Genomic DNA, 26,261 nt, shown 5'->3' on the forward strand with positions numbered 1-26,261 from the left:
ACTCACAGAATTATTAGGCCATCATTTTTCTACAAACTGGTAACGAGTGTCTCAAGAATTTTATATTTTTGTTATTTTACGTCCCATTTCTGCCATTTTGGGTTAATCGCAACAATTTAGATGAGTGATGATTAGATAAAATTGATGTAAGCACACACATACAAATAAACCGTTATGCACGGGCAGGCACTCGAATCCGGATACTTCGGTGCCACCATCTGCCGGCGAGTATTTCAATAGAGACGAGTCGGAATGGAGGCAAGTCGCGAATGTTGCGACCACGTTAACTGCGGCAAGTTTTGAACTTTTAAGTTAAAAATCTGCTGGATACTTCAGAAGAAATAGTGAAAATATGGTCCCAAAAACTTTAAAACTTGTACTATACAGAGTGTGGCACATCTACTGCAGCCGGCCTCTGTTGCGGAGTGGTTATTACAGCGCTCTACGACGTCCCGGGTTCGAATCCCGGACTTGGCATGGGTGTTCTTTGTGAGTGTGTGTTCATCAATTTCATCATATCATCATTGATCCTCATCATCGCGATTAGAAAAGTGGCAGAAAAGCGAAGAAAAATAAACCATATCAATCAACATCCATAGTATAGTACGTATACGAGGACTGCTGGAAAAGTTTCTGCAAACCACAACCAACAGTGACGCTAGTGTTCCGCTATTATAAAAATCGTAAGAATAGATCTTTTTTATGTTTAAATTTTCTTTGTTTGTTTAAGCCTATTCGTTTATTTTTCACAGCACTTTGAAGATGTAGTTTCGTGTGAAAAATGGAAATTTCTCGTGAACATTTTCGGGCAATGATTTCTTATGATTTCAAATGTAGTTTAATACCGAAACAATGCATCGAGCGACTTCCTTTAGCTTCTGGGGATGAAGCACCATCCAATAGGACTGTGTACAATTGGTTTTCCAAATTCTAGCGTGGTCGCACATTTCTCAGTGATGAATTTCGTGACGATCGTCCATCCACGTCTGTTGTTGCCAGTAATGTTGATGCTATGCGTGAAATGATTGAGAGAGATCGGCATGTGGCATATCGTGAGATTCAGGCATCCTTGAACATTGACATGAAAGCAATACATACGATTTTGCATGGTCATCTGAACGTACGGTACGAAAACTTTCAAGCCGTTGGATCTCACACAACTTGATCGAAGCTCAAAAACAGACTCGTGTAAATTGGTGTAAAGAAATGCTCAAAAAATTCAACTGAGGCAAGTCAAATTTATTGTACTACATCGTTACAGGGGACGAAACTTGGATCTATTCATACGAATCCAAAAATAAACAGCAATCCACTGTTTGGGTGTTTCAAAGTGAGCCGAAACCAACAAAAGTTGTTCGTTCGAGGAGTGCTGCCAAGCAAATGATTGCTTGTTTCTTCGGTTATACCGGACTTGTTGCAACGATAGCTTTAGAAGATCGAAGGACTGTAAATGCTGAGTGGTATACAATAATTTGTTTGCCAGAGGTTATCAATGAATTGCGTAAAAGAAACCCAAATAGTCGCATTATTCTTCACCACGACAACGCCAGTTCCCACTCAGCACACCAAACTGTTGATCTTGTGTCCAGTAAAAATTTCTAATTAATGACTCATTGCCCGTACTCACCTGATTTATCACCTAATGACTTCTTTTTGTTCCCAAACATGAAAAATAAGATACGTTTTTGAGCGATTTGTGTCGCCTGAAGCATCTGTTGATGCATTCCGAACAGCGATTTCTCAGATATCAGCTTCGGAGTGGAAAAAATGTTTTCAAAATCAGTTTGAGCGTATGCAGAAGTGTATCAATCTTAAGGGTGAATACTTTGAAAAACAATAAAGCCATTCCAAGAATTTCACATGTTTTTTTACATATTGATTGCAGAAACTTTTACAGCAGCTCTCGTACTACGTACATTGAGTGTCTGTGAATTAGAATTTTAGATTTTGTTTTAAATCCACTATATGCGTAGATAGGCTAATCGGTACCGAACCACTATGTGTCTCCACCGGCTATGGGACCGGAATTCCTCGGGGAGACCTCGAGTGTTTGCGACTCCCTCTCCCAGAAATAAGGTATCTATGAGGTCCAGTTTTGCGTGGGGGGTATCCATTCATGACATCACTCAGTAGTAACATGTTATGAGATTTGCTGAATCCTGGGAATACAATAAAAAAAAATACTACAAGAGAAAAGGGAGGAAAATTCCTGGAACCAAGGAAGCTTGTAAACTTCGACTGCTTTTGATATTGCATAGACTTCACTAGGATATTGATCGAATGTGTGAAAATGTCCCACGTAGGAGTTGGGAAGAGTCGGTTTCTAACCTTAACGAAGCTGCAAGATTTCTTGCCTGACGCACTATGAAAGCTGGTATTAGTAGAACCTACACAATATACTTTCTGTTAGACGATTAGCTTGTGTGGAATAACATTTAAGTAAAAATCGTTCGAGGCATTTAAATGAGGCGAACGAAAAGATGATTGCTCAACAAATGACAGATATTACGCTGATGTTCTTATAACAATCGGAATGAAATTTGCATTAGAGCGAAATATATCAACGAGCTCCCACTAGCCTAATGTTTCGCGGTCTTGCCTTTATGCAAGCGGTCCCAGGTTTGCTTCCCGGTAAAATCGTAAACAATAATAACGGACTCCGCTCTCGAAATCAGAGAACAGTAGCGATGAGAGTCAACCCGTCGCCCAACGACAAGACGCTTGTCAGTCTTGGCCTGGCTGCGTCGCGGTTTTTAAAAATCTATCGACATGTTTCAATACCATGGACTTTAACCCTGACATAATCAAATTTTGTAAAACAAATTTGACTCTGTTGATGCCTAGCGAAATATGCCTACTTTACGAAAGCTCACAATGCATCTATTGTGACACTATACCAGATTTTTATGTAGCAATGCCATCTTGGTATGATTGGTTGTGTTTGTCTCTTCATTAACATCGTCTCATCATCATTCCATAAAAAGTCGATGAAAGTGTTAAAAAGCTACGTAAGATAAGCAAGTGTACGAATATGTTCTAGATTTGATTAGAATGAACAATCCACGAACTCGGTACCGATTGATGCAGGTTCAAGTCCTGGCCTGTTCCTTCATCAATTTAATCTAATCGTAATTTGATCATCTTTGCGAGTGGCCAAAACTTAAAGAAAAGCAACGAGTTTGATTTGAGTTTATGTTTTGAATCCTCTTTATGCACATAAAGGCTAATTAGAACTGGACCTACAGTTTAAAGTGGGATTCAAACCACTATGTGCCTCCACCCAGTATCAAACTTTTTGATTACAAGGCGTCGACACTACCACTGCGCCATCGAGGAATGAGAGAAAAAACGAAAAAGACAAATAAAAAACCAGTGATACATAATCAATGCTACTTAAGTAAAGATTATTTCTGTTCGGCATATCAAACATAATGATTTCGCAACATCGCCGGCAAACATAACGCTCTCTTTAATGGCTAAATACGTCTTTCTTAAATCATTTTTAGATATGAGGTTGTATTTAGGTTGTTACTTTCTCTTGCACAGTTGTAACCCTTTGCTCTTTTTGCCTGAAGGAAAGACTCTTCAGACCTACACTGAAGCCGTCTCAGGATCATGGAAAAACGAACACTGATATACAGGGTTATTCAAAGAGAATGGTACAAAAGTAAAGTTAATTTATTTTTAAGTGAAAAGAGATACAAAAGCAATTCTGGTGGGAAAGAAGAGAGGATGGTTGTAAATTTACCTGGGCAATTACAAATGTTGGATATGAGCACCCTGGATAACACGGCAGATGTCAAAACGATAATCCATTTCTTTCCAGACGCGTTCCAACATATCCTCGGTTATCAGCTCCACTGCATGAGAGATGCTCTGCTTTAAATTATCCAGGTCCTATGGTAATCGAGGAACGTACACAGTGTCTTTCTTAGGATACGCCATACAGTGGGTTGTGGCACATTAAGTTCTTTACTTAACTTGGTTTGTCGGGATTTTCTCTACTGCACAGACATCCAGTTGATTCAAACTTCTGCACCCAGCGTGTAGTGCAGTGTCTATGTGGTGGTCGTTTCTTGAATTTCGCACGAAAGTGTGTCTGAACTGTAACAACTGCCCCTGTTCGTGCAAATTCCATTACGCAATATGCTTGCTCTACCTTCGTTGTTGCCATTTCAGCTATCAACAACAAGTAGCGTCTCTAGCGGATTTTACGTCAACTACAACCACAGGCTATAAATTTACAACCTTATTTTCTTCTTTCCCACCAGAATTGCTTTTGTATCTCTTTTCACTTACAAATAAATCAACCTTACTTTTGTACCATTCTTTTTTAATAACGCTGTATATAGTTTAACTGTCTATTGGAATAGGTTAATACAGTGAGAAGTAGGGAGTATACCTCAAGTTATACGACGAAGTTTTAAAGGATACTGAATGGTGTATTACTGAATTAGGAAAATCTATCTTAAAACCTGTTCCACACAGCCTGTCTCCTTATTACACACAGGAAGTACTTAAATTCACTATCTCACTATCTCTACTAACGAAGATCTGAGGTATTTATACCTGAGGTTTTACTCTCCAGCTCCAGTTGCTTACATAATTTCCATATCATAATAAAGTTACATTCATTGAAGTTTTTTATACATACGTTGATTAATCATTATACATTTCAAAAGTTGAGTTATTATACATTCCTTTCTTTTATCTTGCTTCTCAGAAAAAGCTGCAATTTGAAAATTGAAATTTTTATCACTTAATTGTATCAGATTACATTCAGGTTAGTCGCTTCGTTAGTTTAAGCGCTGATTCGCGGAACAATAAATACATAATATAACAACGCTACATTTCTCAACTTCTTATTTAAAATAAAGCCGTAACAAGGTTATTTCCCAAATCCAAATAAATCTTATAGATTTATTAATCTATAAATACATATAAATCTTTATAAATAAATCTTATAGATTTTTTATTTATAAATACATATAAATCTTCATAAATAAATCTTATAGATGATATATTATTGTTTCACAGTTCACGTATTTTACGAATGAAAAATATCGGTAACCACATTCATTTTACCTTGTTTGTCACAATGAATATCTGACGATGATAATGGAAATAATCTGGGATTTGAACTCCGGATATTTTGCGGAGAGATGCAGAGACTCCCCGCTTCACCGGTTCCCGAGGGAGTCGTGCGTTGGCTTGTTTTTCCAAATCCATTCCCCAAATTGCCGAAATCACGTCAAATTGTTGGACAAGCTCTTGGGTAAAAGCAATTTAAAACTCTTCTGGGTCATTTTTTTCAAACTGAATCAGAGAATGGAAACACAGATACGGGAAAGGGGGAAAAGTTTTACGTTTTAAACGAACCAGGTTGGTGTAAGTGTCACAGTCAATTTCCGACTCTGTGATCCTATTACCATCAGAGGCAAATTTTCGCTAAAAGAACCAAGTGCATTCAATAGGAAACCAATCTGCCCTATAAAAGTTGAGAGTACCTTGATCCTGGGGTGAAGCCTGTCCAATGATAATGCTGCTCTCTCACTCTCTAAGTTGTTTCCGGCATCTCCTCTGCAAAGAAAAAAAGGAAGAACAATTAATATTTGTTATTGAGAGTGACATGTTATGTTTCTGCTCAAGAGCTGACCTGCGCAGATAAACCTGATTTCTCTCTATAAACCAAAGCTGGTTTGGTTGAAATTTGGAGTTATCCAAAAACGTTTGGTTGAGGTTTTCAGTTATCATCGTCGAGCGTTTGATTTAACCAAAACGTTTGGTTATGCTCTTCAGTTATCCAAAGAGCTTTGGCTGAGCTCTAAAATTATTCAAAAGAAATGTTTGTTTGAGCTTTGGAGTTATACAAAAAGTTTGTTTGAGGTTTGGAGTTATCAAAAAACGTGTCGTTAACCTTCGGAGTTATCCAAAAAGTTTGGTTGAGCTTTGGAGTTATAAAAAAAACGTTTGGTTAACTTTCGGAGTTAAACAAAAAGCATTTAAATGAGCTTTGTGATGTACATAAATAAAAATTCATGGTAGCCTTCACTACATTGTGGGAATTTTGACTAAATTATTTGATAGTTCTAAGGGAATGGACTTAATTGGGTCCGAATTATAAAATTCAATTGATACTGGCGAACAATAATTTAATTGTCATCTATTTAAACACATGTTTCTTCATTTTCTAAACAACTCTTTTCTGTGTACGAACGATATTATAAGTTTTTCTTTGTGCGGGGCAAGTGTTCTAAAAAGTTATCCTAATAAATCTAAAAGCAGTTTTGAGGTTAACTTTCAATGAAATTAATTTATATTGTTTACGTCAGTGTTTTACAGCCATAATTAAGTGAATCAAAATATTTCAGTCGACTTTAACTCAATATTAATGGTATAGTATATGTTTACATGAAACTTTTGCTCGTATAGAGGGCATTGATATGCCATAGACAAAAACTCGACGTCTACACCCTTCACCTTATAGTTTACATAGTCTAAATAGTCAATGTATGCTTCAAAAAAAGGAATGCATAATTCTGTTTTGAAAGAATTGTGTAATTTTGAACAGTAGTAATTTGTATCTAACTTAAAAATGCTATTGACATGAATAAATTGTTGTGCGATAATATAAAGTACAGTAAAAGCACTGGGTATCGTGGTTATGTCTCATATCCCAAATCCAATTTGCCAACTCTCTAACATTCTTAAACGCGAAGCTTATAGCTGCAGCAACACAAGCCTTCCATTTATCCCTAACCTGGGCAAGATCAATCCAATATTTTCTGATTTCTTTATGTCCATCTCAACGTTATCCCTCCATCTTCCTCTTGGTCTTCCTAATGGTCTCCATCAGGCTTGCACCATATTATACGAGAAGATCAAAGTTCATGAAGAGAAAAGTACCACGCATTTCCTGAATTAGTCTACTTTTTATTTCCTCTTTAATAATTTAATGTGTTAGTATTACTCATAAGTACTTGAATTTGGAAACTGATTCAAACGATTTGTTATCACTAATTGAATTTTGATTATTACCTAACACTAGGGTTAGCACTGTAAGCATATATTTAGTTTATCTTTGCTAATTTCCAAACCTGTCTCTTTGCCTGCTTTTAAAAATATTTTAGGATTATCCTTAATTGTATATTTATATCATCTCCTAGTAAGTCTCATCAGTCTCAACAGTGTAAAAAATATTGTGACATTGTGTTTGTTATCTGTCAGAAATATGTTCGTAACTATATAGAAGAATTTAAAGGCACACTTTCCATTTTTGCAAAATTTCTTATCGCAAGGTAATTGTATTCCACTCCTACAGCGTTACGTTGGAGGCCATGTTGTTTACATATATCACGTGGTCTCATTTTGACTCACCTAAGTTCGAGGATCTCAAAAATGTTTTTCCAAGAAATGATTATGCTATCACTTCCAAGGGTTAATTTAGCACCTGCAGAATAAGGCCTGAATATTGTAACTGGCATACTTAAAATGCAAGAATGTAAAATATTAAAAAGTTACTAGTGGACATATTGGGAACATGGTGCTCTCAAAATGGCCCACTTTGTATATTATGTAGAGTATGTATACATATCCTCTGTAAGTTATAAAAAATACAAATTAAGGCACACAACGTTACATTTTTTAAAAAAAAATAATAATCAAATATCACTTTCAATAATATCAAAAAGTACACACAGAACCCAAAACGTGTCAATTGACACAAATATGTTGACTTCAATGGCAAATTAAAGAGCATAAACTGCAAATGATGCACTTTTTGATGTGTCAACATATACACAGAAATCCATAAAAGGGTACTTTTTTAGCAGCTGGTGTTCCGTGTGATGCACTAAAATTCATCAATTGGAAATATTAGAGAAGATAATTTCCTCGATATAGTCCATGAGTGTAATAATATTAATATAATTGTTATAATAATAATAAAACTTTATTGGTTATATACTGACATAGATTAAATGCATAAGTTTTATTTACAAATTTCAATAATAATAGTGGCTAAATCTCAAATATGCATGTGTGTTATAATTTAACAAAAAACAATTTTATTATTTACATTCATCATCATCTTCTTCTGAATAGGTGTCATCACTCATTGATTTTCACATGTGGGTAGTCGGCACTTGCCAGTGTACCTGTTGTTATATTTACAGAGGACGCAGTTTGTAGTTTCTAATGAATTGGTTGGTTGATTGAATTGGTGTTTCAAGTCCACTTTATGCACAGTAAGCCGAATTGGGACTGGACCTACAGTTTAAAGTGGGATCCGAACAACTATGTACCTCCACCGGGTATCAAACCTGGGACCCCTTGATTACAAGGCTGTGACGCTACCACTGCACCATGGGGGAGACAGTTTCTAATGGAGTTGCAAGCTAGTAGATCTAACAGAGTTTAAGATGCTGGCTGCAATTCCATCCAATCCATTACCAGCTCCTCTGCTCTATCGTGTTCTTTTCCATGTCCACCCTTCTTTGCACAGAATAGACGACATGTCGTGTATTCACACAATGTACGGAAGATTTGGGAGCATACAGTAAGCACGAGAACTACAGTTTGCCCATTACTATTTCATTGAGATCACATTGATCTCCGAAGTAGCGAAAATATTTCCTGTGTTTATTTGTTAGCAGGAAGGATGCACTTTTCCTTCTCCTGCAAATTGATGTCAAGAACCCACATGCGTATTTTATTACTATAATTCAGACACAATTTAACCCTGAATCTTTCATTGAATCTGAAACACATATTACACACATCTGCGTCATCTGAGTCTCTCATTAGCAGCGGCAGTATTCACCAACAAATTACCATATCTTCTTCATGTTTACTGTTGAGATTGAGCACTTTGGGGCTCCCTTCAGGTGTCATGTTCCATCATTTATCGCCACAGTTCGGGAAGTGTTTTATTCAAAAGATTTACAAAATGCTCTCGTTTCCTACATTCGTCAATAAATGCAATTAGAGTTGTTTTATTCATTACGTGACTTAGGAATTTCCTTCACTTTCTGACAATCTGGGAAGATGAGATGCTTTATGACTGATGCCAGAGTTCTTCCCATGTGATTATCCTTTCGGTGTTCTTTATAGACGTTTCATTGTACGTATCAAACAGACATCGATTCTTGGACTAGTATTTCCTTCTAGAAAGCAATGGACAAGGCAGATAGACCTCTCCAAAGTTTTACTCCTCTTGATTTTCTCTCTGAATAAGAGCCATACCATCAATCGCCGTGGCTGAATTTCCAGATATTTCCTCAGGGGGGTAACATTTTTCTGCAAGTATGTCTCTGAAGCCCATGATAATGGATCTAAGAGAAAGCCCATTTGAAAATTCCGTTTCTGTACTGTCACAATAATTCGACCAAATAGTGTCTTGTCTGATAATTGACCTGCCATAACTATCCACCGCCTTCTTATTGGATCAAGAGAGGAACAGAAAGAACTAGGCGAAAACCATGTACAGCCGATGTTTACGCAACTGAAGGAATATTCAGAGAACAGATACAGTAGAGTATGGCTTAGTACAGGTATCAGAAAGACCCTACAGTCGCTTGAACCAATGCTCACATGATGTGCGTCACTATAGAGCAATGTGTGTACCAATAGAGCAGCTCAGAAAAGGACATGGTCACAGCAGTAACTCACCCCTAGTATGGTGTGTGATCTCGTACGTCCAACACCGCTGCATATCTGTGTGGCATGGACTCGATGAGGTGATCGATGAGAGCTTGGAGGATTCCTCGCCACTCTTCACTTTTGGCAATTTCAGCTCTGGAAGTCCAGTAATCACGCTGGCCACTCCATGCTCTCTATTCCCTCGTTCTCGGGCACGTTGTGCACTAACAGAACGCTGCAAGGACGAGCATTATCGCCGATGAAAAGGAAACGATCGCCTATGACATCTTACGTATATTGTAGACTGGAGGCTGAACCGCAACACATCTGAGAACAGCGCTTTGTAGCTCCAATTGAGATGTTCCTCAGCCAAGTTTCTACGGACTGAAATCTTTAAGGAAATGGAACACACACCATGAGTCTATATGCATAGAGGCCCTCTTTAAGAAGGCGATTGCAGACAGTTTGAGATGACATCTGCGCCCTGTTGCTGTGAGAATGGCATGTTATATTTTCGTTGCATTTTGTCGTCCGTTCCAATCGGTTGTTAACAAGAGGTACCTGTTGTCTCTTGCTGTTGTTACTCTCTGACGGCCTTGACCTTGCCTTCGTCGAACATTTCCCGTTGTTTGGAATCGAATATACAGGCGAGAAATGGCATTTTGAGACACCTCAAGGTCTACAGATACCTCTCGCGTCTGTCCAGCTTCCATCATTCCTATGGCTCTCCACGCCATTGATTCAGGTAAATCGCACTTTAGAGGCATTGTACCACTTGCCCATGTTCCTCAGTGAACTCTTAAGACTGTCCTTGGACTGCTACTGTCATTCTCACAGCTGCCGCTCTTCAGTTGTTAATTCAGAGATATCGGCATTAATGATGGGCAAATAGCCAATTGACTTCAGTAATGGTGTTAAATACCATCCAACTTGTCAATTGAATTATTAAAATATTCACATATTTTAATTATTATTATTATTATAATCTTAATTATTATCATCATTATTATTAATTTAGATCAGAATTACTGTAATTCTAATTTCTAATAGTAAAAGTAAAAATATTAAAAATTATAAAAACTTTCCATTTTCATCAAGATTATCTGGGGAGTGGAGTGGTAACACACAGAAGGGAAAGAGTTATGACATATGCTATCACATATTTTCCATCTCTGGGCATCCCAACCGTACTAAAAAATCATATTAGAACCCGTCCCCCTGAGTGGTACCGACAACTTGCGTGGCTCAAGGCCTAATAAGAAAATTACACATTTAACAGTGTCGATTGATTGATGCATTAAAAGTGCATCAACCTTGATTTGATGCATTTTGAGTTTTGTGTGTAGATATTTGAAAAGTGTTTTATCGAATATCCCATTCCCTATTATCAAAAAAAGTAGACAATTGGAAAGTGTTTTATCAAATACCCTATCCCCTGATAGCCAGAAGTAGAGAATCGTACAGTGGTTCAGAAAGTTGATCGTGGCCCTCCGCATCAATTTACTCTTCAGCCGGTTAATCGGAGCGAATGACGTTAATGGAGGTTTCGGCCACGGATAATGGCCCGCTCCTTCCTGCACGGCTGAGGCTTAATTGAGGAATCAGACCGAAACTGGATCGCAGGGACCAAAATGCATTAACGCCCCTTCCACTTGTGTACGGAATTTGAGATCTGTGATTGACCGGTTGTCTCTCACTTTGGGCAATACTTGTAGGGAATTAATCTTTCCATGCTGAGCCTCTCTTGACCCTGACTTATTTGATTTATTTTAATACTTTCTCGTCGCTTTTCTGCGTCTAGTTAATCGCGGCAATGAGAATGAATGAACGGCCTTTCCAGAGAGTAGTGGCTAACGTTGTTGTAATCAAAGGGTTCCTTCTTAGTTCTGTAAAGAATTTCATGACCCATTCTTGAAAAGGACCTCATGATGACGTAGTGGTAACGTTATTGCCTTGCAATGTGTTCTAGATTCGATCCCCAGCGGATGTACTTTGCACAATAGTTCGGATCCCACTTTGGACTTAAAACAATAAAGTTTAAGTCTACTTCATGTTCAAATAGACTAATCGCGATTGGATTTGCGGTTTAGTGTGGGATCCAAATCATTGTGCAATGTACGTACAGTCACCGGCAATAAAAATAAGACACCTAGATCCCGAAATTCTTTCTTCACACCAAGGCGTATGTGTGTTGCCTAACTGTACACGGTGGCATTGTACTTGCCCCATTGAAAATTTCATATTAAAATGCACCTATCGCTGTACGCCGTAAAGTTATGCAACACACATGAGACCTTGCAGGGAAGCGAGAATTTTAGGATCTAGGTGTTCCATTTTTATTGCCGGTGACTGTACGTATATCCGTCGGAAGTGAAACCCGAAAACCATTGATTATGTAGCTAAAGAATTACCACTACGCCATCGGGAAACCTTTCTGACTTTTTGAGGATGAATGATGAAGTTCATTAGAGAGCTAACAGGGACAATGCCAAGGATGAGTTTCTTTCCATAAATATTACTCTTCGGTATTTCCTTAGTTTACCAAGGATAAGGACGACAATCCTGTTGTGTATTTTGCCTGTTAAATGGAGCTGATTTTTTGACTTTGCATGTTTATACATGGAAGGAGAACAATGCAACTTGAAGCCAGAAAATGAAGAAAATTAGTGCAGGGAAGGATAGAGAAGAAAAGAGGGGGATGGAGAAATATGAGAGAATATGGACGAGAAAGCAGTTAAGCGAAAAACTACGAGTAATGTGGGGGAGAGATAGCGGGAGGGGGGGGGTCTTTTCGTAAGGAACCTCTGTTCCACGAAGTATACTCTGGGGACTGCATTTTACAGGATAACGGGATTCTGGAGCCTGGACCAACAACCGTAGAAATACTCTGCATGGCTGTTTGTCTTGCCACTTGTTCACATATGGGCTGAATGTTCCCTTTTTAACCCCAGTTGTTTTATGAAAACGCGGAAGAAGCTTAAATCTTAGATGTATTTTACCTTGTTCTTGTGAGATGTTCATCTCTATTGGTTCCATTTAGACAAGAATTTGTTAATTTAATTCGATGGCTTGAGTGAGTTTTCTTCTTGTTAAGGCTTAGTCCCCGTATTAGGTGAAAGGTGCAAATAACCTCAGTGCTGACGTAATATTATATTTTTAATAGGGCTGAGCCGATACCACTTTGAACAGATACCGATACTTGAAAATTGGAATAATTAAAATTTGTTCAAAATAAAAATCAATATTGGTGTGTAAATATTCTTCTCCAATTATATGCATCAATTTACCAAGAAATGTGCTTTAGAATATTCAATAATTGCATCAGAATATTAAAATAGATAATCATGTAATCGCTAAATATAGCTTTTCGTGCAAAATAGAAAGAAAGTTTGAGTTTTGCATAATTTCCAGGATAATTAGACTCCGGCATATGCCGGAAAAATACCTGCTGATATCGGCAGATGAATTCCAACCTATACTTTCCGATACCGATACCCCTGGTATTGGCCGATACCGACCGATACAGTGGCATCTGTATCAGCCCAGCCCTAATTTTATTGTTTCAATTGATAAGTACATGTTCTTGTAATACTGTCAGCCTTCCGTGTAGCCAAATTGTTAGCGTTCTCTCCTTTGATGTGGGAAGCAGCCTCAAAATCCGGAAACAAGCGATGAAAAGTCAGCTCGTTCACAGGGCCGTTACGTCACAGAGTTTGAGTTTTGGTTTAAGTTCAATCTATGTACAGATAGGCTAATCTGGACTGGACCTACAGTTTAAAGTTGGATCCGAATCACTATATGCTTCCACCGGGAATCGAACCCAGGACGCCTTGATTTCAAGGCAACGACGGTTTTGGGTAACGCTATTATAAGTATGATCCGCACTCTGAAGGCAGCTACTAATTGCATCTCAAATTAGTGAGTACAGAGTATGTGATCCCGCGAGTAAAGATCAGAGGTTTCTTTTTCATTTCTTTGCAGCGCGCACGGAACAAAATTCCAGCGTTAATGCGCATGCGTAACAATCTGTTGCGTGGCAAGTAAGAACTTTCTTTGCACGCATTCGCCAAAGCAATGCCGAATCACTAGACAGTCAAAGGCAATCGATTGTGCGCACACGAAAAAGATATGCTACTTTTTTTCTGTTTCCCCAGCCGTGTCTCACTTAATAAATTCATACTGCGTCGAATGCATGTATTACATCAGATTGCCTAGAGTACGTTACGACTTGGACTTGGAAGTAGCGTACCCACACACATGGCGTGAGGTCCCCTACGAGCAGGTTACTAACTCGCTTCTCTTATCGACACGAACGCCTACGCGAAATATCAATATAAATTTCTTTCTCTTTTTCGGAAAACGCATCGCCTGCGTGCGGTGCAAGCGATCGATGTGACGTGTCTAAATGCATTAATAGTATACGTTCCGCGAATGGTTATCTGTCGTTGCGGGAGGGGGAATTTTGTCGTGCACGGACGGCTCTATACTTCGTGGGTGTAACGCACGCTACACGTGGCGTGTTGGGCAGCCTAGCTTTTTACTAAATACGAAGGATAATGTAGAGAGCGTTGTTGTGGATGGGCTCAGGAGCAGAAGCTTTGAAATTGAACAGAGCAATAGCTACTTATCGTCATGCTTTTTGTTACTTTACGTCGCTCTTCTTCCATTTTTTGGATAATCGCGACGATGAAGGTGAGTGGTGATTAGATGCCACTCACAAGGATCACACATGCCCAGACCGGGACTTCAATTCGGGAACTTCGGTCGCGAGATCGAAAATCTAATAAGTGGATACTTATTACCCTCGGATAAGAAGGAAAATTATAGTTTTCTGCAATACTTTTGATAATTAGTATAACTAATATAGTTCTAGTTCTTTGCGGAAAAAATACACCATCCATTTACATGCTTATATACAGATGGGTACAATTACACACAAAAACCCTGATGGCATATCACACATAATTATATAATTTTCTATAGAGTCAACAATCAGAGCAACGGTATCTGCTTGTTCCAACTATTAGTAAACTGTAGAAACTTTGTGTGACGTTCATTTACCTACAGTAGTTTAATGCACGGTTTTAAAAACAATGTGTTTTTTTATTCGCCAAGCCCGCCAAGTGAAATGTCAAGTGGGTATGGTTCCTCGACTCACGTCTCTTCTACGAGTTATATATTTAGACTGGAGACGAACATGTCCATACCTCATGATATTTTTGAAAGATCTATATTTACAAAATTGCACCGTATAACACAGAATCTGTGTAGATGGCATCAAATGAACATCTTCTCTAAATAATATTTTTCTTAATGAGGCCTTCTATCGCCACTAGTCCTAAAACAACTTTTGCATACACCTGCCTGCAGTGCACTGTAAACATAAGGCTTAACTTTTTTTCTTCTTGTAATAAAAATATCCGTTAAAAGTTATTTCTGTATGCATCGTATTGGGATTAAATGAATAGCTAATTCTTGCTTCAAGTTGCAGAATGTGACGTCCCATTGATGAAATTTACAACTTGATTACATATAGAACCGCTAGATGGTAGTGTAACAAAAATACTAGAATATCTACCTATACTCGTTTCGTAATATTCTGACTAAGGTTTTCGTTGTGAAAACAACGTGCATGAAAATGGTAGAGTTCCGTAATATTGACGTTTGTTCAATAAGAATTGGTAATTTCCAGAACTTTTTTTTAAGCGAAAATGATCTTTATGCTACAGAAAAGGGTTTTCCTAATGTTAAATATAATTTGCCACAATTATATTGAGGTTATTTTGCAACAAATGAATCTAAATTCTTAAAACACGTAAACTGTTGTAGAAGGTGTAGAAAGACTGGCAAGCAGGTGATCACATTAGCAGAGGAAACCCGTTCTTGCAAGTTTTTTTTGTCCGTGCCTTTAAGGCTGCACAAGGGTGCTGTTACCCTGGCCCCTGAATTGCCTTCTTCCCTTGGATAATGTCACGAACTTTACGCTTCGCGGATGAGTGCTGTCGGGTCAACATGTTCGTGAGTTTTCGGGGGTGAGAGGGGGCTGGGTATCGGCCTGAACTCCCAAAAGTTGACGCGCGTAACTTCGGAAGTTTCTTAGCTTTGTAATGTTTTTGTCTTCTCGATTGGAGCCCACCGTGTGACACAGCTCAGCTGTAGTGACATCCTGCTCTTACCACAACATTCACAAATTCCATTGCGTTTGATTTCTTTAAAGGTGAGGTTTTCAGAAGAAGATACACTAGAGCTGCTGGAAAACGTAGGAAAAGCTAACGAGTCTCTGGCGCCTGCACCCACAGTCAGGATAATCTTTTGCAGGGTAGCGATTATTAAAATGTTAATCTTCCGGTATAGTTTTCCTTCTTAAATTTGAATTTCTTAAAAAGTTGGTCCCCCCAATATGGATTTTAATCAAGCTACTTACGGTTTCTTCGTGAACACTGCACTATATTTGATTTTTAAGGGGTTTACCTTGTATATCCCACAGGGTGTAAATAGCCTAAATGCCGACGCATCTCGTATCTAATTTTCGATCAATTCTTCTTCCAGAACATCCCTGGTGCTCTTCGTCAATCATCCTTCAAAATTCTATATTTTTAATGTGTATTAGAAGTGTATAGTTATGTGATGTTGAATTTTGTGCATCAATTGGTAGTTTTCATTATTTTGTTCCATGTGTGTCTTTTATGCCATAAGGACAGCTTAATATTTTAAAGACAATTTGACATCAATGATTTAGGAGTTATGAATACTTCTAATTCTTCTACAGCTTTTCCATCCTCCAAACTCCATCTCAGGGTTCCCGGGTTCGAATCCCAGCCTAGGCATGGATGTTCTTTGTGAGGTTCTCTTCATCAATTTCATCATATCACAACTCACCCTCATTTTCACGATAAGCCAAAAGTGGCAGAAAAGTGAAACGAAATCAATCAATTAGTCAAAATGACTCGAGTGGTAAGCCAGAACAAGAATGATTGGTTATTACATACTTCTACGCATTTTAATGTCAGCAAGAAGGAGGTGTCCAAGTATAATAACCACACACCTGTAGCGTTAAATGACCCGTCGTTGGTGGTTCGGCAAGTTTCGGCAACTGTAGTGGCTGATTCGCTGGTCACAATGGTTTCGCGGGCATATCCCCCTCTAAACATTCTTGCGCTTCAGGCGCAAAAACAGAGTTAAGCTGAGGTTAGTCCAGCTGGTCATTCTTCCCTCTCTAGCGATCTCCCGACAGTTTCTGTACCAATCTGAAACGATGGAAATTTCGTCTGCTGGAAAGCGAGGAACAAATGGAAAACTCAGAAGCAGACCTTACACGTACGCTATTGACACTTTGAAACTTAATCCTATTTTTCTTTTATCTCATCAAAGAAGTTCGTTTTGCACGATTTTCGTGGCAGTGGTTAGTGAGCTGTACATAAATTTGTGCGTTCTGGTGTAGCTGGAAGTAGATAGCAACAACGTCGAATAGAACGCTCAACGTTCGGAAGCGGGAAGATTAACAGCTTGGGCCAATCACTGTTTAATATTGTGTATTTATCATTGATGTCCCGCAACGTGGCCGTGTGCTCTAAGGCATCATGCTTTGCGTTCCAGCTACGGGTCACGCGAAGGTTCGAGTCTCCTGAGGGAAGCGTAACAACTTTTCTCCTGAGATTTCGCTCTGTGTGTGGCACCGGAAGCCACCAACCATCGTGAGGAAACTGGGGGAGCTACGAATGGGTAGCGTCATATAAACCTACAATGATTGATTGATTTGCTGTTTTAAGCCCACTTTATGCACAATAAGGCTAATCGGGACTGGACCTACAATTTAAAGTGGAATCCGAAGCACTACGTGCCTCCACCGGGTATCAACAGAAACCTACAATAACGACGTGGGGTTTCGTTGTGCTGACCACACGTCGCCCCGTAACTGGTCGAATGATCTCCCACCTCGGCAGGTAGGTAGACTTTGGTCCTCGGGCTGTTACGCCAACTGGTGTTCGAATGTTTTTTCTGCTTCAGGTTTTACAGTAATAATTATTCTTATGCGTGTGTATTTATGAGAGCCCCCACCCACGCACAGGCACAAGTGCTCACGATCACATGCACACATTTGGAGGGCCATTTTTTGCCCCAATCTGAAATCTCCACGATATGTAGAGTGGACCTTAGGTTTCCTGACAGTTATGCAACCCAAAAGCCACAATTGTCATTTGGGTTGCATATAGACCAGTCACTTAAAAAAATCAACAATACTTTTTTAGAGAATCGAACATGCCTATCACCAATTCTGTAATAAAAATCCACTACTTTACCTAGACTAACAATCAGCGTACGTACTGTGCTATGAAACTGCACATCCAAGACATATGTCGATTTTCATATTCATGCAAAGGTTTTCCTCTAGAATGTTCAAATCTTTTGTTATATTTAAAAAGAGAATAAAGAATAGTCTAAAAGGTTGTTTGAAAGGCAAAATTATGTTTTAGAGATGAAGCTACTTGTACTAATCAATAGACCATGTTCTCTGAAGAACAGAAGATCAATACGAGTCTTCAATATCAGTCCAACCCGATCTTTAGGAACTTGGAAATAGTTTCAAACCGATAGCTGCTACAAATGGAGTAAGTGTTTTAGCCCGTTACAAGCCAATACTTTCGTCAGTTCTTCAAAGTTTGGGACTGAGGAAAGTTTATGTGAAATTCTATTCCATGAAACTTCCATGCTCGATGCGCAACACGTCTGTTTACAATAACATAATGAGTTCCAAGGTTCTCCTTCAGTACTTCCCAGGAAATAAATGATCGCACGATATCTCTAACGTTAAACATTTTTCTCATCCATAACATGCATATTACAGATGTTTCTCAAAAAGATATAATTTTGCAATATCAATATAACATTATGATATAAGTTGTAGCTTGCGTTACGTGAAATTTTGTGCACTCAGGGCGTCTAAAATTGAAAATGAATTTAATAATTGAACTCCATAGGAACCATTGGTAAGGAAATCAGAGCTAAAACTGTGGGTTTTGTGCAATAGATGTGCCAGAGGAATTGTTTATGTATTATATTTTATGAGGTTTCAAAGAAAATAATAGTATACTATAGAGGAAACAGTTGTGGTAAGGAAAAATGAAATCATCCAGTTTATTTGCGGTATAATTTATCGACCATTAATAGTATTGATATTCTCGAAATAGTTTACATGAAAAAAATATTTCCATAACACAAAATGAATATCGCACACAATCTGAAGTGGTGCAAAATAATTCCCATCTACTTGGATAATCTTTCATAAAGTGTCCAACGCTGTACCAAAAAAAATATGAATTATCGCAAACTGATAAATGTTCCTTCCACGCAGAGATGATTTAACAGCATGGAGGAATAATTTCAGTGCTTCACGGGGCGGCATAGCTTTTCCGTGTATTATGTAAGCCGTGATAAATCATGTTTATTTTGATGCCGTTACCAGAACAGTCCATGTGAGACACTTGTGTTTCAGAGCTGGTTTTGCCCTAGTTATTGTGTAGGCATTTAAACATTATCTCTGTCAAGGAAGTTAGGAAAGTTTTGAAATAATTTTTCAATTAATTCATCACCAGTTGCCATTTTGATTTCGCATTTTCATGCAGCACTAGATTATAACTTGTCGGCTTCTAATCAAAGGCTCCGGGTTCGATCCGCGGTGGAGGCATATTACATAGTGGATCGGATCCCACTTTAAGGTCTAGTCTCGATTATCCTATCTAGCATAAATTGGACTTATGACAATTTTTTGTACTATATAGCATTAAGGCGAGTGTTTAATTTAACACATTTTGACCCAATAGAAGGCGAAACTTTTGTTTGAGATAAAATGAATTGTCTTGGAGTGGTGATCATATCTGTTGATTATAGGAAGTATTATTCCCACATTAAATTGAAACAAAAGGGTAGTACATTTTTTGTAGCGTCTTCTCGTGACCATGAAAAAATAATGATATCTGGAAACTATGCAAAAAGAACCAAAACTAAAGATTCATTAGCATTCTGTGGTGTCTTTATAATAGTAGTTCCATCCATTTTGAAGATCTCCCAGATAAACATTATTAACAAAAGGCGGCTTATCGTCCAGAAATAGAAGCTTTCTTCTAATAAACAGATTTAAACCCTGCAATGATGTATTATCAATATTGTTTCCTGAGTGCTTAAAACTAAGTAGAATTAAGAAATGAAGTCACAAAACATGTCACGTCTTTCGCATCGAGAATTTGAAGAGCGTTATTGTCATATTATGCTATCAAACTATACTAGTCTGGATAAATCCTGAATAATATTTAATTAACGTAATGAGAAAGTGGTGGTGTGATTTGCTATATTCTATAGATTCTGACAAATTTAAATAACTTTGGTGAAGGGATTGTGTACATAACATTTTATCCTAGTAACTTGAAACGTTTGTACTAGATCTGAATTACTGCGTTGAGTTTTGAACCTAGTGTAAGCAGAGACGCATTCAGGTTTGTAAGAGGGAGTTGAGTTTCATAAAAAAGAAAAGCTTATTGAATGCCAATATGAGTTGGAAAGTTAAGAAACTAATTATATTTACCTACTCTCTTCAATTCACCTATGAGTGTTACCATTACTTTTTGATTAACCCTCGTACATGCATTTTCCTTCGCCTGCTATCCTTACAAATGCAGAAAACGAGAGAGAGAGAGAGACTTACAAGGAGTTCTTGACATTTTCGCAACGCAGATATCCCTTTAGTCAGCTCAACAATGTCCGTTTTCACCAGTGTTGGATGGAAAATCCAAGCATTCTCTTTCGAAGCATTGTAGTGCGTACAGTATACACGAAAATGCTTTCCACATTGGGTAACAGTGGGAGCGAGATAACAGAACAACGAACAAAGAACCATTGACATGGCATTCGGCGAGATGCGTCACCCGATCGATGTCATAATTATCATCCGTTCAGCACCTCGGGAGACGCGGGAAATGATGATGGGTTCGATGTTGACAAGCATCCGAAAATGCGAATTAGCTGGGGAATGATGGGAACGGAATTATCAGTTTTTGCATCGGTACATTACAAAAAACGTGAAACGCAGAACATAAAATTGTTGCTAATTTTCCTCTTTACTTTTCCTGTGAATTGTGCTCTCGCAATTGCAAAATAGGGTGGCAGAGGGTTGCCAACCTTACATTTCTGACTCTACATGTAGGTTTAAAAATAGGTTTCGGTAAGTATTCTTGAAGCAATCAGGATATTATACAAGTTATATACAGTTATCTCTCAACAATGAAAAGATAAGCAAACAAGGGAGGGGGGAGTTATAGAGCAACCACCATCGTCATTCAAATTTCACCCTGAATGTACGGTAATTTTATTATATATACGGACGTACGATCCAGACCTTCGAATGTCAGATAAAATGACGGTACTGGATAAAATATTAGATATTGAAAAGGTTAAATGGCGACAGTCAATGTTAAACTGAAATAAGAACCTTGTAATGTGTGTGGTAATTGACAGAAACGTTATATCAAACACACTAGGAATACTTGCTAACAATTGTCCTGTAAAGAACAAACTGCTAAAAAGCGAAACGTACTTGAATAGAAGACACGTTTTGTATCAATTGATGACTTCTACACTCAAAAGCAATCTACAATGATAGAGGTAAAAAAAACAACTTAAAAGTTGAAAATATGCTGAAACGTAGGCTAAATCTATTTCTCACCCGACATCTTGAAAACGCTTTGAACAATTTTGCCCAAATGCGATATCAGAACAGTCATCCAAGGTATTTAACTAATGTGTGACTTTCTGATTAAAATTTCTAAATTAGCTGCAGCTATCATGCTTACAATACAAATATCTTGTCTCCATGTAGATCTCGTGTCTCTCGTATACGCCGCACTATATAAAAGATTTTAATTTAAAGTATACAGCTCGAGTAATGCCCTACGGGAGTCTTTAGACCAAAGCGACAAACGTCAAGCCACGGCCTATCTCTTGGAAAACAGCCTTTAGAAATAAACGAAGTCTTCCGAACAGAAACGACGCGACAAGCTGCACGCTTCGCTTGTCCTATTGGTCAGTTGTTCGCGCATGCGTGGTGAATAACTTGGTGCCCGTGCCACTTGTCGCTTCGGTCTGAAAGCTCTCTAAAACTGCTAACCCTTCTGTTTCACGATCCAGAAATGTAGCCTACTACAAATCAGAAAAATGAAAACATAAACGTATTGAAAAGTTGTACCAAGGGTAACAGAAAATATTCAATTTAGTAGCGATGATAAATTACATACAATAAGGACCAGTCATAAGTAGGCCTTATGGAAAATAGAATGAGGCAGAAGTTCAGTAAGGGCAGTACGAAAGGTCCCCCAGTGGATGTCGCCTTACTCGCGTGAACAGAGGTTGATGAGAAATTTAAGAATGTTCCGTGTTCAACCTGTGACCTCCCCTCCCTCTCCCTTTCCGGCTTCTTTGTGGCCAAACGGGCAAAAAAAATCCGACCTGGAATTTCATCGATCTTCTCCCGCAACAAGCGGACTCCGTCTGGTGTTCCCGCATTGGAAAATGTGCGGAAACGTTATTCATTTTTCCTCCTTCATCGTTTCTTGGCACGGAGTGAGGAAGACGGCTTATTACACTCCGTCCGTCTCCCCTCCGCCGAACGGTCGTTTCGTTGTCGTATTGATTGGAACGTCGTGGCGATGAGGTGAGGTATATTTATTTACTGTTCTGCCGTAACTAGGTCACAAGACTAATGCAAAAGAAGGCTAAAGTTCATTCGCGTGTTGTGACTTCGCCATCAGAGGGGCTAGGGTGGGAAGTGGCTCATCATGATAGATCCTGAGCCTGATCTAATTTTTCACCAACACAAATTGCATATATATATATATATATATATATCACAGAGTATTATCTTGACAACTTTATTAAATGTTTAGTAGAAGTTCAACATAGTTTGAACTGTTGAAGCAGAACCCACCTGTTAATATTAAGAGCTCAAGTATTTTGTTTATGAGTGTATTATTTAGTTATTCTATACTAGGAGGGGGGGGTGTTCTATCTTATTTATTTTATTAAAGGTTTATTTTTTTTAGCATTTACCTATGTTTGGTTTCGTGGGACCTTACCTTGGTTTCATTATGATAAGCTAATATACATGTATTTTGCCTGAAATCAATATATATTTAATTGCATTATTCAATACTATGGTTACACCACTGGTTGGAGCTTAGTTTACGACCTGTGTGGCTCCATAATTTGTCTACAAGCCCTCGTGTTTCGAAGTATTCTGAAAAATGTATAAAACCAAATACTGCATACAGGATGTCCAGCAGCATGTCATGTACTTGTAAAATAGACGGTAGGGTGAAAGCGACGTTCTCCCACCTAAGCTCTACGTCCAACGTCGAGCTCAATGGTGAGGTCATGTACCTCCCTGATATGTAAGTTTCTGGATCAATTATATGGGCTCTCTTTACGCTCTTCTACCCTCTGACGGTCTGTTGTGTGCGCAGCTGATACAGGACTCTATACAGAGCCTCTGGAGACGGTTTCAATTTAGGTAAGGTAAGTGAGAGATGTGCCCTGCACCTAAAGCCCCTTGCGATTATCGTTCTTGACATTTCCAACTTTCCTTATTCCAGTTTGTTCTCTGTTCTTTCAGAAAATACGCAGTTCTTCAGGTATTCAAGTGGGTAGGAAGGACTGTTGCATGAGAAGTCAAAGTCCGCTGTATATAAAGTTACAGATACCACTCATACAGGGGTAAATGCTTTAGAATCCACGGTCTTCCCGATTGCTAGTGGTAACGTTGTCGCCTTGTATTTCAATTCAATTCAATGGTCTTTATTCTTGGGTGAGGTTCAGCAAATACTGATCTACCACCTAACCCTACCCTACCCTAATTCAAGGGGTCCCTAGTGGAGGAACATAGGAGTTCGGATCCCTCTTCCAACTGTAGGTGTAGCCTATTTATGAATAAAGTGAGCTTAAAAACAAACCGTGACTTTAAAATCCACTATTATATACAAGTTGCCGCGGAAAAATGCCAACAATTTTTCACAGCGTGTAAGGTACATCAAGCCAAACAACTTTTCCTAATAAGGTTTTGCTCATTGTAGGTACCTTCTGAAGCTACGAGCACATGGAAAATCAGCATTTTGTACATTGCACGTATGCAACCACGCAGCACAGGTTTACGAGTTAATGAATAAATTGCCAGCCTACTTAGCAGAGCGGTTAGCGTTACATACTAAGAAACTCAAAGTCGTACACTCTGTCCCGGGTATGTCTGTAGCAAGGCCGCGCATAGCGGCAGCGAAGAGGTGGAAATCGAGTGGACATAGCGAAGCAGTACACGCTGCTGCGAAGGCTGGTAACTGCAGTCTCATTTCCCCCTCCATGCAATCCCATTCACTCTTACGTGGTCATTGGTGGAGCCGTCTCTCGTCACTACTTGCGCAGAGACTTGTTTTCGTTGGCTTGCTCCAGGGATACCGCGGGACAGAGTATGGATTCGAATCCTGTGTAACGCATCATCAGTTTCATCAGTCCATCGTTCGTGGTCGTCGCGATTAACTCAATAGGTACAAAAGCGACCTAAGATATTCAGAACCGAAAATAAAAACTTCGTGAGTAGGCAGAGTAGATTAAGACTCCACAGGTCCACCTGTTACTCTGTCAGTTAATGTATTTTATCTGCGCTTGCGAAACACAAAAACTTGACATTTCCATGTTCCAGAAAGGCTTTTGCTAGCAGGAGCATGAACACACAGGGTACGAGTGATCGAAAAATGGCAGACATGGGAGCTGATCCTAGCTTCACCTTGGCTGGAAGTGAGAAAGTGGAGCCGAGACCGGGATGCAACGCACTGCGCCCCAAAGGCGACCTTGCATTCTGCATCTCAGACGTAAAGTGGAGCAACGACAGAGAATTCCCGCGAGAAAACTCTTCACGCCTCGCATAGCAAAGGCCTCCATGCACGTATGCACTTACACTGTTCTCTCTTAAGAGTAATGTGCAGAAAAAAATATATATCCCATTGCTTAGGGAGGAGTGCATTGCTGTGAAATAAACACCAACCCTTAGGGTAGAGAAAGCGCACATGAACATCGTACGCGCGGAGCTCTATTTAGCAGATACGAGCTGTGACTGTCTGCAGAAAGAAATATTCTTGTGACGGTAGGACACGGTGCTCAAGATTTGGGGGTTGCAAGCACTACTAGCTCACGAGGGAACGGGCTGGAATATTAAGGTGGATAATTGCATAGCTGCTTTCGAGGAGAGGGTGCCCAATAAAATATTACGTAATTACCATTTTCAACCTTCTTTTTAAAAGTTGCTCAAAGAAAAAAATGGTAATAGGGAGTAATTTTAAAATAGTTTGTATTGCAAGTTTTGTTTTCCCTAGTTATTCACCGTTTTCATTTTAAAATTTTGTTTCTTTCCAAATTTCTGGCGGGGCTCTAGCCCTATCAGCTTCCCCTTGCGCAGGCCAGTGGCTGTAAGAGTGGTGTAGACGTATACTTCTTGCATCCGTGGAAGAAAACTTAAAGCATTAGACAGATTTTAAGTATCTCTCTATCTCAATCTCTCTTTATTCAATTTACGTTGATTTTCTATTTCTTGGGTTAATCGTGAAGGTGAGGTGAATAGTGAAATTGATGATAGGACAAGAACAATGATACACCCATGACTTGATCAGGGTTCGAACTTTGGGACCTTTAACTTGATTCGCCTTACGTGACCACTCCATCACGAAGGTTGGCTATGCAAGTCTCAGGTTATTTCCGAGAGCAAAGTTTCGAGTATTTGAGGGTTCAAATCACGGCCATGTTCTTTCATGTACGAGATCTGTTCAAAAATATCCCGGACAAAATGTATTAGAGGATAAGAATTAACAGTTGTCAGCCGCAGCGGAGTCAGAGGAAGTGGATACATTGAATGATTACGTGTACATGCTTCTGTTTCCAGTGAGGAGCGGTGGCAGAATGCGACACGTTGTTTGCGTCGCTCGTCGTATTTCGCAATGAGCACTGTGTATGCATCAAATTCTCTTACCAAATTGGAAAGTCAGCGACGGAAGTCTGTGGACTGGTACAACAGGCCTTTGGAGATGAAACCATTAGTCGAAAGAGGGTGTTTGAGTGGTGCAGCCGCTTCCGGAATGGACGACGACCGTCGCACAGGTTACACATCAACCACACCCAGTAACGAGATCATTTCTCGAACGCTCCGATTCGATCGATTGACGATACTAAGGGTGTCGAAAGAAAACAGGTCTTGTCAGCAAATTCTAACCACGACGTACTCAGGAGAGAATGTCCGGTCAAATGGCAGCTTAGTAAGAAAGTTACACCATGACAATGCTACAGCTCACAATGCCTATTCTGTGGACGTTTATTTGCAGATGGTGCCACAGTATTCTCCCACCCTCCTTGTTTTCATGATCTCGGACCCTACATATACCTTCTGTTTCTGTCAATCAAAGCAAGAAACCTCCCCGATGGCGCAGTGGTAGCGTCGTCGCCTTGTAATCAAGGGGTTCCGTGTTCAATATCCGGTGGAGGCACATAGTGGTTCGGATCACACTTTAAACTGTGGGTCCAGTCCCGATTAGCCTTTAAGT

At 39.1% G+C, this 26,261-nt stretch overlaps 1 protein-coding gene across 2 annotated transcripts in view; it reads right to left on the reverse strand.

Annotated features, from left to right (window-relative positions):
- The window catches only part of LOC146004132 (uncharacterized), a 230,497-nt gene that overhangs the window by 162,420 nt on the left and 41,816 nt on the right, over window positions 1-26,261 (reverse strand). For both annotated transcript variants that reach the window (XM_083142805.1, XM_083142802.1), the window contains exon 2: window positions 5,508-5,580. The gene's annotated coding sequence lies outside the window, so the exon portion shown is untranslated. The remainder of the gene's footprint in view (window positions 1-5,507; window positions 5,581-26,261) is intronic.

The sequence above is a fragment of the Lepisma saccharinum genome, chromosome 1, assembly GCF_977018435.1.
Source record: "Lepisma saccharinum chromosome 1, izLepSacc3.1, whole genome shotgun sequence".
In the NCBI taxonomy this organism is placed as follows: Eukaryota; Metazoa; Arthropoda; class Insecta; order Zygentoma; family Lepismatidae; genus Lepisma; species Lepisma saccharinum.